Genomic DNA, 16,078 nt, shown 5'->3' on the forward strand with positions numbered 1-16,078 from the left:
TACAATTAATTATGAGAATGAGAAGTTATACTCCATTTATATATGATATGTCAAAATGAATTCTACTGTCATGTATAACTATTTAGAATAAATATATTTTTTAAGTGGAGGAGAGAAAATTCCAGGAAATTATAGAGGTATCCTTCAGTTTATTTAATTCTGCTATGGGCTTAGCATTGTGATTAGTAAGCAAAACAGCTTTATCATTGAATATGCCATCCATGATCTGTTTTCTGATGGAAGTTCCAGTCTTGTTAGGAAAACAGCATTAAATAAATGAATTATATAATGAGATATTTACATTTAAATGTTCTTTGAAAGAATGTTGTTATGAAACCTGGTAAGGAGAGGAAAATGTACTTTATATTATAATCTAGAAAGGTGTCTCTGAAGAAGTAAAACAGAGACCTCAATTTTATATTGCTTTATTTTCATCTGAATGACATTACTGCAGGCAAAATAAGCAATATGTGTGAAGCCCTTAGGTAGGAAGATTTCATGATTATAAAGAATGGGAATGACAGTGAACACATATGAAGTACAGAGAGTAAGCAAAAGAACAGAAGAATTGGGAATTATTGGATATTTTTCAAGGGAAGTGAAGGCCTGGGGAAGTAACTTAGTGGTAAAGTACTTGCCTAGCATTTTATGAGCCCTATCAGCAGCATGTGAAAACAAGGGAAGAGCATGTTAGTGGTAGTAACATTCATATCTGAGGTTTTTAAAAGATTTCTTTGGCTGCTGAAGGATAAGGGATAAAAATAGGGAGCATGGGGACAATTTAATAAGGTATTACAGCAATACTGGCAAGAGAGAGATGTTCTATCATGACAAGTGCTGTAAGAACTATTAAAATGGTACTATGAAAAAATCAGAAGTACATACATAACAAAATGATTTTGAGGAACTGGGAAGGGGGAAAAGGAAAATAGTTATTTATGTTATTTGGGCTGATTTAAATAGAAGACAGTCTTGTTTCAAGTAGAAAAAACAGCATGTACAATGAAGCAAATGCCAGAAAGCACATGGCTCCTTTGGAGTATAATGAATTGTCAACTGAGACTGGAACAAGGGTTATATTGAAAACTGCTAGGAAATAGAAGTCCTTAAAATAGAGGGCAAGAAGGGGTGATCCAATATGGCAGGCTAGAGGAGGCTGCAATCTGTGTCACTCCATGACCTGGCATTCAAGTAGTAGGAATACTCATTCTCTGGAAATTATTAGAAGACCCCTGACAGCTGCTCCCACAGAAGAATCTTGGTCAACATGCCCACGTAGGTCTCTAGGCCTCAGGGTCAGAACAGGATTGTTGGCAACTTGTCCACACAGGACCTCAAGGTGTCTGAGCAGGACTACCAGCGTCAGCACCTGTGTAGAAATCCCAGCCACTGCTCCCACACAGGACATCCAGCCACTGATCATGGGCAGAAGCTCTGGCCTCCACTCCCATTTGGACCCTCAGCTCCCAACATGGGGATCACCTGGTCCCCTCCGTCTTGGGACACTGCAACCAATTCCATAGTCCCCTACACATGGTAGGCTCAACTTGGGAAAACCACACAGAGTCTGGAGACAGCCACCAGCCCACAACACTGCATGCCATAGAGCTTCATCTATGAACACATACCCCAATGCCACCACCTGTCTCCATCAAACCCAATACCCAATAGCTGAAAGCAGTTGCCTCCATCTTAGGACACCTTTGTCGCCATCTTTAGTTGGGGTCACTCCCAGCTTGGGGCACCAGCTGGGACTTAGAAACAATATCAAGGTACTTATAGTTCCCAACTCTCCCTTTTCCCCTGCAGTTGCTAACCCAGTACAGTGCTTGCAGCTATGCAGCTTGTCAGTAGCTTGCACAGGCTGGCCCTGAACTTCCCAATACAAAACAGCTCTTCATGACAGGTGCACAACCCTCAGAGTGCAGCCCACAAAACCTCCAGAGAGAGAGGTTCCTAATTGAGAAGTAGAAATGAAAGGGTGAGTGAAATACAGTTTAGATGCTAAATTAGAGAACAGGAATTGTGAGGCCTATAGGCAATATAAGGAGATAAGACCAGGTTCCCACATCACATAAGCAGGCCCCAAAGGAGATCCTTGAACCAACCCTCTCACCTTAATAACCTTCAAAAAAATGAAAAGAAAAATTCCTTGAAGTGAAAGAAACAATAGACCAAATTAAAAGCTCAAATAAGCATCACCAACAAATTAGATCAATTGGAAGACAGGACCTCTGACAATGAAGACAAAATATATAATTTTGAAAATAATGTTGACCACACAGTGAAGATAAGAAACCATGAGCAGAATATTCAAGAATTATGAGATAATATAAAAAGACCAAATTTAAGAGTTATTGGGATAAAGAAATGTAGAGAGTTTCAAACCAAAGGAATGAACAATTTATTCTAAAAAATAGTATCAAAAAATTTCTAAACATGATAAATGAATTGAAAAATCGAATACAAGAGGCTTACAGGACACCAAATGTACAAAATCAGAACATATACACAACAAGGCACATTATAGTGAAAATGTCTACCATACATAATAAGTAAATAATTTATAAAGCTATAACAGAAAGGAATCAGATTACATATAGGGAAAAAACAATTAGGATATCTGTACATTTTTCAACCTACACCCTGAAATCTAGAAGATCCTCAAACAACATAGACCAAGCTCTGAACAAAATGGGTGCCAACCAAGAACCTTATATTCAGTAAAATTAACCTTTAGATTTGATGATGAAATAAAAACTTCCATTATAAATAAAAGTTAACACAACTAGAAAACCTTCATTATAGAACATTCTCGACAAAATATTACATGAGGAGAAAATGAAAAACAATGAAAATCAGCAAAGGGTATTATTACACTAAAAGAAAAACCAAAGGAGAAACCAAGTCGACCTAAACATCCAAAATAAACAAAAATGACCAGGATACAAATCATATCTCAACAATAAAACTGTATGTTAGTGGCCTAAACTCACAAATCAAATGATATAGACTGACAGATTGAATTAAAAAATACCCAATAATATGCTGCCTTTAAGAATCTCATTTTAAAAGAAAAGATATCTACAGACTAAATGTGAAAGGCTGGGAAAAACATACCACTCACATGGACTATGCAAACAAGCAGGGATTTCCATCCTCATATCAAATAAAGTAGACTTCAAGCCAAAGTTAATCAAAAGAAATGAAGAACATTTCATACTGCTTAAGGAAATCATACATCAATAAGACATAACATTTATAAATATATATCTCAAACAATGGAATATCTATGTTCATCAAACTCAAGAGTCAAATTTAGGAGTCAAATAGACCAAAGCATGATAATTCTGGGTGACTTTAACATACCTCTTTCACCACTGGATAGATCTTCCAAACAAAAGCTAAACAAAGAAATTATAGAACTCAATAATATAATCAATAAATTAGACTTAACAGACATATAGTCTATTTCATTCATCAGTTACTGAATTCACTTTCTTCTCGGCAGCACATGGATCCTTCTCTAAAATAGATAATATATTATGCCACAATGCAACTCGGCAAACACAAAAAAGTAGAGATACTAACCCACATTCTATCAGATCATAATGGAATGAAATTAGAAATCAATGGTAAAATTAAAAATAAAAGCTACTCCAATACCTGGAAACTAAATAGTATGCTGTTGAATGAACAGTGGATTATAGAAGACATCAATGAGGAGATTAAAAAATTCTTAGAGGTAAATGAGAACACTGATACCACGTATTAAAATTTCTGGGACAGTAGTAAAAGGAGAGTTCATTGTATGCAGTTAATTTCTTAAAAAGAAAAAGTCAACAAATAAGTGACCTAACATTACATCTCAAAGCCCTACAAAATGAGGAACAAAATAATACCAAAAGCAGAATAAGACAGGGAATAATTAAAATCAGAGCTGAAATCAATAAAATTGAAACAAGAAACAATTGAAAAAATTAACAAAACATAAAGTTGGTTCTTTGAGAAAATGAACAAAATTGATAAAACCTTAGCCATGCTAAAAAAGAACAAAAATTCAAATTACTGACATCTGTGATGTAAAAGGAAATATGACAGACCCTACAGAAATGTAGAAGATAATTAGAAATTATTTGGAAAATTTGTACTCCAATAAAATAAAAAATATTGAAGACATCAAAAAATTTCTGGAGTCATATGATTTGCCCAAACTGAATTAGGAGGACATATACAAGTTAACAGATTAATTTCAAGCAATGCAATAGAAGAAGTCATCAAAAGTCTACTAACCAAGAAAATCCCAGGACCAAATGGATACACAGCTGAGTTCTACAAGACCTTCAAAGAAAAACTAATACCAACACTTCTCAAATTATTTCATAAAATAGAAAAAGAGGGAAAACTTCCAAACTCATTCTATGAGGCTAATATCACCCTGATTCCAAAAACCAGACAAAGACACATTAAAGAAATAACAAGTGCTGGTGAGGATGTGGGGAAAAGGGTACTCTTATACATTGCTGGTGGGACTGCAAATTGGTTCGGCCAATTTGGAAAGCAGTATGGAGATTCCTGGGAAAGCTAGGAATGGAACCACCATTTGACCCAGTTATTGCCCTTCTTGGTCTATTCCCTGAAGACCTTAAAAGAGCGTACTACAGGGATACTGCCACATCGATGTTCATAGCAGCACAATTCACAATAGCTAGACTGTGGAACCAACCCAGATGCCCTTCAATGGATGAATGGATTAAAAAAATGTGGCATTTATACACTATGGAGTATTACACAGCACTAAAAAATGACAAAATCATGGAATTTGCAGGGAAATGGATGGCATTAGAGCAGATTATGCTCAGTGAAGCTAGCCAATCCCTAAAAAACAAATACCAAATGTCTTCTTTGATATAATGAGAGCAACTAAGAATAGAGTAGGGAGGAAGAGCAGGAAGAAAAGATTGACATTAAACAGAGGCACGAGATGGGAGGGAAAGAGAGAGAAAAGTGGAATTGCATGGAAATGGAAAGAGACCCTCATTGTTATAAAAAACTACATAAAAGAGGTTGTGAGGGGAATTGGAAGAAAAATAAGGAGAGAAATGAATTATAGTAGATGGGATAGAAAGAGAAGATGGGGGGAGGGGGATAGTAGAGGATAGGAAAGGTAGCAGAATACATCAGTCACTAGTATGGCATTATGTAAAAATATGAATGTGTAACCTATGTGATTCTGCAATCTGTATTTGGGGTAAAAATGGGAGTTCATAACTCACTTGAAACTATTGTTCGAAGTATGATATGTCAAGAGCTTTGTAATGTTGTGAACAACCAATAAAAAAAATAATTTTCAGAAAAAAAAAAGAAAGAAAACTTCAGACCAATATCTCTAATAAACATAGATGCAAATATTCTCAATAAAACTATGGCAAATCAAATTCAAAACATATAAAAAAGATAGTGTAACACAATCAAGTGTGATTCATCTCAGAGATGCAAGTTTGTTTCAACATACAGAAATCAATTTTTCACATCAATAGACTTAAAGATAAGAATCATATTATCATCTGATAGATTCAGAAAAAAATTTTAAAAATATAGCACCTCTTCATGTTAAAAACAGGAGAAAAATAAATATAACAAGAACATATCTCAACATTGTAAAAGCCATCTATGCTAAGCCTCAGACCAACATCATTCTAAATGGAGAAAATTTGAAAGCATTCTTTCTAAAAACTGGAATAAGTCAGGGATGCCCTCTTTCATCACTTCTATTTAACTGAAACACTGGCCAGAGCAATTAGAAGAAAGAAATTAAAGAGATGTACACAGAAAAGAAGAACTTAAATTAGCATTATAGGCTGACGATATGATTCTATACTTAGAAGACCCAAAAAGCTCCACCAGAAAACTTCTAGAACATGTAAATACAAAATCAACACCCATAAATTAAAATCATTTCTGTATATCAGTGACAAAGCCTCTGAGAGGGAAATGAGAAAAATTACTCCATTTACAATAGCCTCAAAAAATAAAACACCTGAGAATCAACCTAACAAAAAAGGTGAAAGATCTCTATAATAAAAACTACAGAACAATAAATAAAGACATTAAAGAAGACCTTAGATGTTGGAAATATCTCCCTTGTTCTTAGATAAGCAGAATTAATATTGTCAAAATGACCATACTAACAAAGCAGTACAAAGATTTAATGTAATTCCAATCAAAATTCAATGACATTCCTCATAGAAATAGAAAAAGCAGTCATGAAATTTATCTGGAAAAATAAGAGACCCTGAATAGCTAAAGCAATCCTTAGCAGGAAGAGTGAAGCAGGTGGCATCACTATACCAGACCTTAATCTATACTACAGAGCTATAGTAACAAAAACAGCATGGTACTGGCACCAAAGCAGAGTGGTAGACCAATGATACAGAATAGAGGACATGGAGACAAACCCACATAGTTAGTTATCTTATATTAGGCAAAGGCCCCAAAAACACACATTGGAGGAAAGATAGCCTCTTAAACAAAGGGTGCTGGTAAAACTGGAAATTCATATTCAACAAAATGAAATTAAACTCCTCTCTCTCTCTCACTATGCAAAAAAATTAAAGTTGATCAAGGACCTAGGAATTAAGAGACACTATGCCAAATACAAGAAAAATGAGGCCCAAATCTCCATCATGTCAGATTAAGCCCTGAGTTCCTTAAAAAGACTTCTATAGTGTAAGAATTAAAATCAAGAATTAATAAATGGGTTCATTTTGAAATGAAAAGCTTCTTCTCGGCAAAAGAAACAATCAGGTGAATAGAGAACATATAACTTGGGAGCAAATTTTTACCACTTGCACATCAGATAGAGCGCTAATCTCTAGGGTATAAAAAAGAACTCAAAAAGCTAAACACCAAAAAAAGTAAATAATCCACTAAATAAATGGGCTAAGCATCTGAACAGACACTTCTCAGAAGATGATATATAATTAATCAACAAATATAGGAAAAAATATTCAACACCTCTAGGAATTAGAGAAATATAAATCAAAACTACCCAAAGATTTCATCTTACTCCAGTCAGACTGTCAGCTATTAAGAATGCAAACAACAATGAGTGTTGGCTAGGATGTGGGGGGAAAAGCACACTCTTACATTGCTGGGGGGACTGCAAATTGGTGCAGCCAATATGAAAAGCAGTATGGAGATTTCTTGAAAAACTTGGAATGGAACCACCATTTGACACAGCTATGCACTCCTTGGTCTACAGGAACACAGCCACATCAATGCTTATGGCAGCACAATTCACAATAGCTAAACTGTGGAACCAACCTAGATGTCCCTTAAGTAGATAAATGGATAAAGAAAATGTGGCATATATACACAATGGAATATTTCTCAGCATTAAAAGAGAATAAAATCATGGAATTTGCAGGTAAATAGATGGAGTTGAAGAATATAATGCTACGTGAACTTAGCCAATACCCCCCCCAAAACAAATGCCCAATGTTTTCTCCGATATAAGGAGGCCAATTCATAGTGGGGTAGTGTTGAGAGCCACAGCCAAAGGGGCCTCAGCAAACTTCCAGGTGCCAGCAAACTTCCAGCTGCCGGCTGATGATTGGCTCACAGTGGCCCCAGCAACATCTAGCTGATTGGCTCCTCTGCGGTGATGTTCATTAGGCTGTTTCCCTGCCCTTTCAGACCACGAAACTGCTCATTGGGGGACTTCTTTGGCTCTGCCCATGCGACCCAGCCAATCGGCCTCAAGAGCAGGAGGATATTAGGAGGTGGTGAGGCTTGTGTGGGGGTGAGAGGCTTGTGGGAAGCCGGTGGTGGCAGTTGGGCTCTGAGGGTTTTTTCCCGAGGAGCTGTTTTGTTTGGCGTTTGTAGTTCTAAAAATAAAGTTAGTTTCTTTTAACAAGTGGCTCCTGAATTATGCCCAGCCAGACTGCGGCATTTGGTGGCCCGTACGGGGAGAGCATGGGAGGATTAGATGAACTTTAGATAGGGCAAAGGGGTGGGAGGGGAAGGGAGGGAGCATGGGTGTAGAAATGATGGTGGAATGAGATGGACATCATTACCCTAAGTACACATATGAAGACACAAATGGTGTGAATATACTTTGTATATAACCAGAGATTTAGACATATAGAGGACAAATTTTTATATGAATTGTAATGTAGTTCATTGTCATATGAAACAAATCAGAATAAAAAATTTAAATTCATCACGTGAATATACTTAAAGATAAGAATCATATGATCATCTCAATAGATGCAGAAAAAGCATTCAATAAAATACAGCACTCTTTCACGTTCAAAACACTGAAAAACTAGGGATAACAGGATCATATCTCAACATTGTAAAAGCTATCTATGCTAAGTCTCAGGCCAGCATCATTCTAAATGTAGAAAAATTGAAGGCATTCCCTCTAACAAGTGGAACAAGACAGGGATGCCCTCTTTTGTCATTTCTGTTTAACATAGTTGTTGAAACTCTAGCCAGAGCCATTAAACATATGAAAGAAATTAAATGGATATGGATACAAAAAGAAGAAGTCAAACTCTCACTATTTCATGATAACATGATTCTTTACTTAGATGACCCAAAAAAAAATCCACCACAAAACTGTGAGAACTAATAAATTAATTCATCAAAGTAGCAGGATATAAAATCAACACCCATAAATCAAAGGCATTTCTGTACATCTTCGACAAATCCTATGAAAGAGAAACTAAGAAAACTGCCTCATTTATAATAGCCTTCATAAAAAATGAAATACTTGGGAAACAACAAAGAGGTGAATGACCTCTACAATGAAAACTACAGACACTAAAGAAAGAAATTAAAGAAGACCTTAGAAATTGGAGAGATCTCCCTTTCTCTTTGATATTCAGAATTAATGTTGTCATAATGACCATACTACCAAAAGCACAACACAGATTTAATGCAACTCCAGTAAAAATCCAATGACATTTCTCATGGGGAAAAAAAAGAGGCCCAGAATAGCTAAAGCAAACCTTATAAAGACGAATGAAGCGAATGTCATCACTATACCAGACTTTAAACTATACTACAGAGCAATAGTCACAAACAGCATGGTATTGGTACTCAAATAGACTTGTCCAATGGCACAGAATAGAGGACAATAGACTAACCCACATAAACACAGTTATCTCATATTAGACAAAGGCACCAAAAATATATTGGAGAAAAGATATACTCTTCACAAATTGGTGATGGGAAAACTGGAAATCTATATGCAGCAAAATGAAATTATACCTTTCTCTGTTACCATGCACAAAATTCAACTGAAGTGGATCAAGGACCTAGGAATTAAACCAGAGACCCTATGCCAAATAGAAGAAAAAGTAGGCCATAATCTTCATCATGTCAGATTAAGCCCCTACTTCCTTAATAAGGCTACTAAAACACAAGAAATAAAATCAAGAATAACCAAATGGGATGGATTTAAACTAAAAAGCTTCTTCTCAGCAAAAGAAACAATCAGTGAGGTGAATAGAGAGCATACACTTTGGAGCAAATCTTTACCCCTCACATATCAGAGCACTAATCTCTAGGGTATATAAAGAATTCAAAAAGCTAAATAATGATAATAATAATAATAATAATAATAATAATAATAATAATAATGGCAGCCCCATCAATAACTGGGCCAAGGAAATTAACAGAAATTTCTCAGAAGGTGATATACAATAAATCTGTAAATACATGAAAAACTATTCAGCATCTTTAGCAATTGGAGAAATGCAAATCAAACCTACTCTAAGATTTCATCTCACTCCAGTCAGAATGGCAGCTATTATGAAGGCAAACAACAATAATTGTTGGCGAGGATGTGGGGAAAAAAGGCACATTCATATATTGCCAATATGGAAAGCAGTATGAAGATTCCTCAAAGAAGTAGAACTAGAACTGTAGTTTGCCCTAGCTATCCCACTCCTCAGTTTATACCCAAAAGGACTTAGAATTGGCATACTTCATTTACAGAACCACATAAATATTTATAGCATCACCATTTGCATTATCTAAATTTGGAGCCAACCTAGATGCCTTTCAGTAGATAAATGAATAAAGAAAATGCGATATATATATAATATACATACACACAGACACACACACACAATGGAATATTATTCAGCATTAAAAGAGGAAAAAAAAGGATGGCATTTGCAGGTAAATAGATGGAGATGGAGAATATAATGCTAAGCCATGTAAGCCAATCCAAAAAAATGAAATGACAAATGTTTCCTCTGATATGTGGATGCAGATCCATATTGGGGATAGGGGTGTGGAGCTTTGGAGGAACAGAGAAACTTTAGATAGGGCAAAGGGGAAGGAGAGGAAGAGAGGGGGGCATGTGAGTAGGAACAATGGTGGAATGAGATGGACACCATTACCTTAAGTACATGTAAGAAGATATGAACGGTGTGACTCTACTTTGTGTACAACCAGAGACATGAATAATTGTGCTCTGTATTCGTACTATGACTCAAAATGCATTATACTGTCATTGTGTAACAAATTAGAATAAATAAATAAATTTTAAAAATAGAGGATAAGGAGATTGTGAAATTTTTTGTATGCAATGACAAAATATTTGAATTATTTTAAAAATAATGCAGAGACATTTTAACATTATATGTGCATCTAAATCCATATGTATTTTATATCATATTTCATTTTTCCTAACTTAAAAATTAAAATGGCATTGGCATATAAAACTATTTAATATGAAATGCTATTCAAATTTAAGGTACTCATATTATTTATTTTAATTCTTTATATTTATTTTAATTCATAGTGATAATACTAATACAGAATAAGTTTTCTGTTATTGTGACTCTTTTTAAGAATAAAAAAACACTTAATTACAAATGAGTCCTTATAAGGTATATTTAAGTACACTCTTATGTTATTGTCTATTACAATTTGAAGAACATTTTCATGGTAGAAATTAAGGATACAAAAGTTTCAGTTTGAGAGTTTAGTTTAAAAGCATTAAAATAGGACAATTCATAAAAGTGACTTGCTCAAAAATGAAAATACAAAAGTCATTGAGTGATCTCCACACAATTCTAATTACCAGAATCCAAAATCATTTCTTATTATCTTTATTGGCCCAAACTCTGTGTGCAAGATAACTCCATCCGTTTTAGAAAATGTGCAGTAAGGGCTCTCACAGCCATTGCAGTGAATTGAGCTCCATAGAGACAGTGCTGGTGTAAGTGAGAGCCGGAAGGGCACTGGGCCACTCTGTGCCTTGCTATGGAAAAATAACTAAACATGGGCAAAGGAGATCCTAAGAAGTTGAGAGGCAAAATGTCATCATATGCATTCTTTATGCAAACTTGCTGGGAGGAGCACCAGAAAAAGCACCCAGATACTTCAGTCAACTTCTCAGAGTTTTCTAAGAAGTGCTCAGAGAGGTGGAAGACCATGTGTGCTAAAGAGAAAGGAAAATTCGAAGAAATGGCAAACGCGGACAAGGCCTGTTATGAAAGAGAAATGAAAACCTATATCCCTCCTAAAGGGGCAACAAAAAAGAAGTTCAAGGATCCCAATGCACCCAAAAGGCCTCCGTCGGCCTTCTTGTTCTGTTCTGAGTATTGCCCCCAAATCAAGGGAGAACACCCTGGTCTATCCATTGGTGATGTTGCAAAGAAACTGGGAGAGATGTGGAATAACACTGCTGCAGATGGTAAGCAGCCTTATGAAAAGAAAGCTGCCAAGCTGAAGGAAAAAGGATATTGCTGCCTACCGAGCTAAAGGAAAACCTGATGCAGCAAAAAGGGAGTTGTTAAGGCTGAAAAAAGCAAGAAAAAGAAGGAAGAGGAGGAAGATGATGAGGAGGAGGAGGAGGAGGAAGATGAAGATGAAGAAAAAGATGATGATGATGATGAATAAGTTGGAACTAGCACAGTTTTTTTTTCTTGTCTATAAAGCATTTAACCCCTCTGTACACAACTCACTCCTTTTAAAGAAAAAATTGAAATGTAAGGCTGTGTAAAATTTGTTTTTATACTGTACAAAGTCTTTTTTGTGTGTGTAGTTAACACACTACTGAATGTGTCTTTAGATAGCCCTGTCCTGGTGGTATTTTCAATAGCCACTAACCTTGCCTGGTACAGTGTGGGGGTTGTAAATTGGCGTGGAAATTTAAAGCAGGTTCTTGTTGGTGCACAGCACAAATTAGTTATAAATGGGGATGGTAGTTTTCATCTTCAGTTGTCTCTGATGCAGCTTATACGAAATAATTGTTGTTCTGTTAACTGAATATAACTCAATAATTGCAAAAAAAGTTGCAGCTGTTTTGTTGACATTCTGAATGCTTCTAAGTAAATACAATTTTTTATTAAAAAAAAAGAAAATGCAATAAGGTTTGTTCCACATTTCAGTCATGAACAAATAATGACAAATCATCATGTTGTGTTTTCATTTTTAGGTCAAATTCACATTTGAAGAGTAATAACTTCCCAGGTGACTTGATGATCCTCAATACTTGTAGTGAATTTGTGTTCTTTAAAAAGTTGCTGTCTTCTTATTTATATTTGATTCTTTCAAAATATTGGGGGCAGAGTGATTCATCTAGTATGAAAATGAGACCTACACTAATTCACCCATTAGAATTCCTCTATCCAGATAAAGATGTAGCAATGGAGAAAAAATAATTCTTCTATCCAGAAACTATCTTGTAAATAATGTGTGAGAAGACAGATTTTATAGTTATAAGAGAGTTTAAACTGATTATTATTTCAGCTATTATTTCTGTAATTTTCATGAGAAAATTCTAGAAAAAGAATATAAACCTAAGTAGTTTTGAGCTACAGGTTATTTTATATATGAAGTTCAAATATTGCACAGAGTTGACCAAGAGATTTTTTTTTAGCCAAACTATTGTTTTAAGATATGATTCTTAAGTCATTTAGTTGACTGGAAATCAATACTGCAGTAGTAATTTTAAGCTTCACTTTAATATATTACATAACTATAAGACAGTGTTATGTTGTAGAAGCAATTTACGAAATTCTACTCTATGTTGTTGTTTTACTGCCCACCTCCTGGCTGCATGCAAGATTTATGTAGTTCTACTGTTTCTCATGCTGTCTAACTTTGTATTTTTCATGAAAATTTAGTAGGGATTTCAAAGAGTGTCACATGGAATTCACAGTGTGGAGCATTGAAGGTATTTCAGTCATGTATATGGAATTTTGAAAAAAGTGACTATAAAATGGTTTAAAGTAACGGATTGGCAAACTTAGATTTCCATGATAAATACATCCTAATAAAAAACCCTAAACAATTTAAGTTTAAATTTCACAAATTATTTTTTTAGACGTAGCAGTGGAGAAAAAATAATTGCTCTATCCAGAAACTATCTTGTAAATAATGTGTGATAAAACAGATTTTATAGTTATAAGATAATTTAAACTGATTATTATTTCAGCAATTATTTCTGTAATTTTCATGAGAAAATTCTAGAAAAAGAATATAAACCTAAGTAGTTTGAGCTAGAGATTATTTTAAATATGAAGTTTGAATTTTTTTTTTTCAGATGTGGGAACTCAGTAATCAGAGAGGTTAAGGTCACAATCAAATATAGATTTTTCAATCAACATCAGATTTTATAAAAGATCTGATGTCTGTAGAAGTATGATAGCTACCAAAATAATCATCTACCCTTATAATTGTTAAACATACTATATAATTATTAACTTGCCATTAGTGATTCTTTTTTAATCTTTAAAAATAGCACTGATTGTTTTTCTTTTTGTATAAGGAATGTTGTGAATCACAGATGTAAGTATTCACTTTATACCTCTCATGTTTTTATTCAATGCTTTCCACATGAAACTAAAACATAAACTAAACCTAAATATCAAAGATATTTTAAAATTTAAGGCAAAGACATAGCCAAATTCTAAGTTGAGTGATGATATCGATGAATCTAGTTTATGGTGATTAAGAAAGTTGTTGATAATTTCTGTTTTATATGGAGAAGGGATATTAAGAGACAGGAATTTTAAAGTTATTAGATTTAATTTCTATGTTAACAGGTAGCTTTAAATTTTATGTTTCTAGTGTGTCTTAGGCATATTGACAGATATTAAAATTGCCTCAAGAAATTGTAAGATATAGGTGGTATTACTTCCCTTTTTCAGATGAAGCAATTGAGATTGAGTGTTTTACATAAATTTCCCCAAATCACACGGGAGCAGTATGGCAGGACCAGGCTTTAGAGCCAAGTCTTTCTGACTGCAACATCAGCTTTATGAGGAATCTTCACAAGTCTTTGCAAAATGCTCACTGTTCAAGAAACAATATTGAAGAGAGAAATTTACAATAAATTTTAGGGTTCTACATCTTGAGGAAACTATTCATTGGAAGGCCTTCAGAAATGTGTGAAATGATTTATGGTGTGACTCTGAAATGATACCAGATGGTAACTAGTATATACAAGAAAGGATGACAAGAACCAGAAAAGGTAAACCTGTAAGGAAATGGAAAAGACATTTTTATAATGTTGTCTTAAACTCTTCAAAAGACAAGCAACTCTCCAAAGAAAAATAATAACCTTATATTATGGAGTTTACAACATGCACAAATATAGAATATATTAAAATAGCACCATAAATGGTACAAATGTATTCTCTGTTACGATTCTTATATTAATTTTAAAAGTATGAAATATAAGTAAACTGTGATATATTAACTTTCTACTATAATCTCTAAACTACAACATAACAGTTATAATTTAAACAGCAAGAGTAATCAAAATGAAATGCTAATAATATTTGATCAACCCAAATTATGGCAGAAAATGAGGAATGAACACAAAAAGAAGAGATACTTGGAAAATTAATAGCAAATTCATATACTTTAATATATGCAAATTAATAGTTACCTTCATACAAACCAACTACACACAGTAATGAAAGGCAGAGATTGGAAACACATTGGATAAATTAATTGAAGTTGGACACACCATGCCAGTCTCTCAGTTGCTTTCTTCACATCAGTCTGAGACTTGTTAGCTCAAAATATGACTGGTACCAAAGTCAATTTTTTACTAATCCATTTAAAAAAAAAACAAAAAGCAGAATTTTAGCCATTTAGGCCTTCCTTTTTTATGTAACCTATAACACCTCACCTAATACCTATTAACAAGTTGGTTAGAACACTATAGTTATGATGCCTCAAACTGCTGTGGCCCTTCAAAACTCTCTAGCTCAGAGACTCCCAAATGTGCTTCCAATAAACATTGCCAAAGTACTCAACACCCTTCTTTGATTCCAGGATCCTCACCCCAGGAGTCCCCTTTCCTTCCTCCATTTCTTTATAAAGGCCTCATGCCATAGTCTCTGGATGGTATCAAACCCTAAGGAAATTCCCCTCTCACATAATCTTCTCCAAGTGCTATCCAATAAAGTTCATTCTGTATATGATGGTCATATTTTTCCTTGATAAGCCACCATACCTTATTTGACAACATGCTCCATACAAGGGATAGACTTTATTTAAACAATATTGCAAAAGCAGTATAAAAATTATTAACCTTTAACTCAAACTTCCCTAATTCTCCTAATTAATAATATTTTACCATATTTTCTATATCTCCCCACTTCCATCTTCCTTCTCACTCAATACGTATGCATATTGCACTTAATACGCACCTATATAATTGTTCTCTGAATCATTTGAGATTGAGTAATGCCCTTTAAATTTTTCAGCATGTATTTCCCCAAAATAAGGGCACTCTATAATATATACTGCTACATCCATCCTTCATCCAAATTATGACATTAAAATGATACCACACTCTCAAAATATATGCAATGCAATTCACATTTTACCAATTGCCCCAACATTGTTGTTTTTACTCTTCTGCTCCAGAATATTGTCTAATATATTATAATATGTTTATTTTTCACATCATTTTACACTTCTTCAACCTGGAATGGTTCATTAGTCCTGCATAGTGTTTCTGTAGCATGACAGCTTTTAAAGACTTCAGTTCTTTTTGACAGAGAATAGTTTTTCGAAACAATGACCTGGGTGT

The 16,078-nt window shown here is 34.4% G+C and overlaps 1 pseudogene; it reads left to right on the forward strand.

The window, feature by feature from the left end:
- Window positions 1-11,299: 11,299 nt before the first annotated feature.
- On the forward strand, window positions 11,300-12,054 carry LOC101966227 (high mobility group protein B1 pseudogene; annotated as a pseudogene).
- The last annotated feature ends 4,024 nt before the right edge of the window (window positions 12,055-16,078 follow it).

The sequence above is a fragment of the Ictidomys tridecemlineatus genome, chromosome X, assembly GCF_052094955.1.
Source record: "Ictidomys tridecemlineatus isolate mIctTri1 chromosome X, mIctTri1.hap1, whole genome shotgun sequence".
NCBI lineage: Eukaryota > Metazoa > Chordata > Mammalia > Rodentia > Sciuridae > Ictidomys > Ictidomys tridecemlineatus.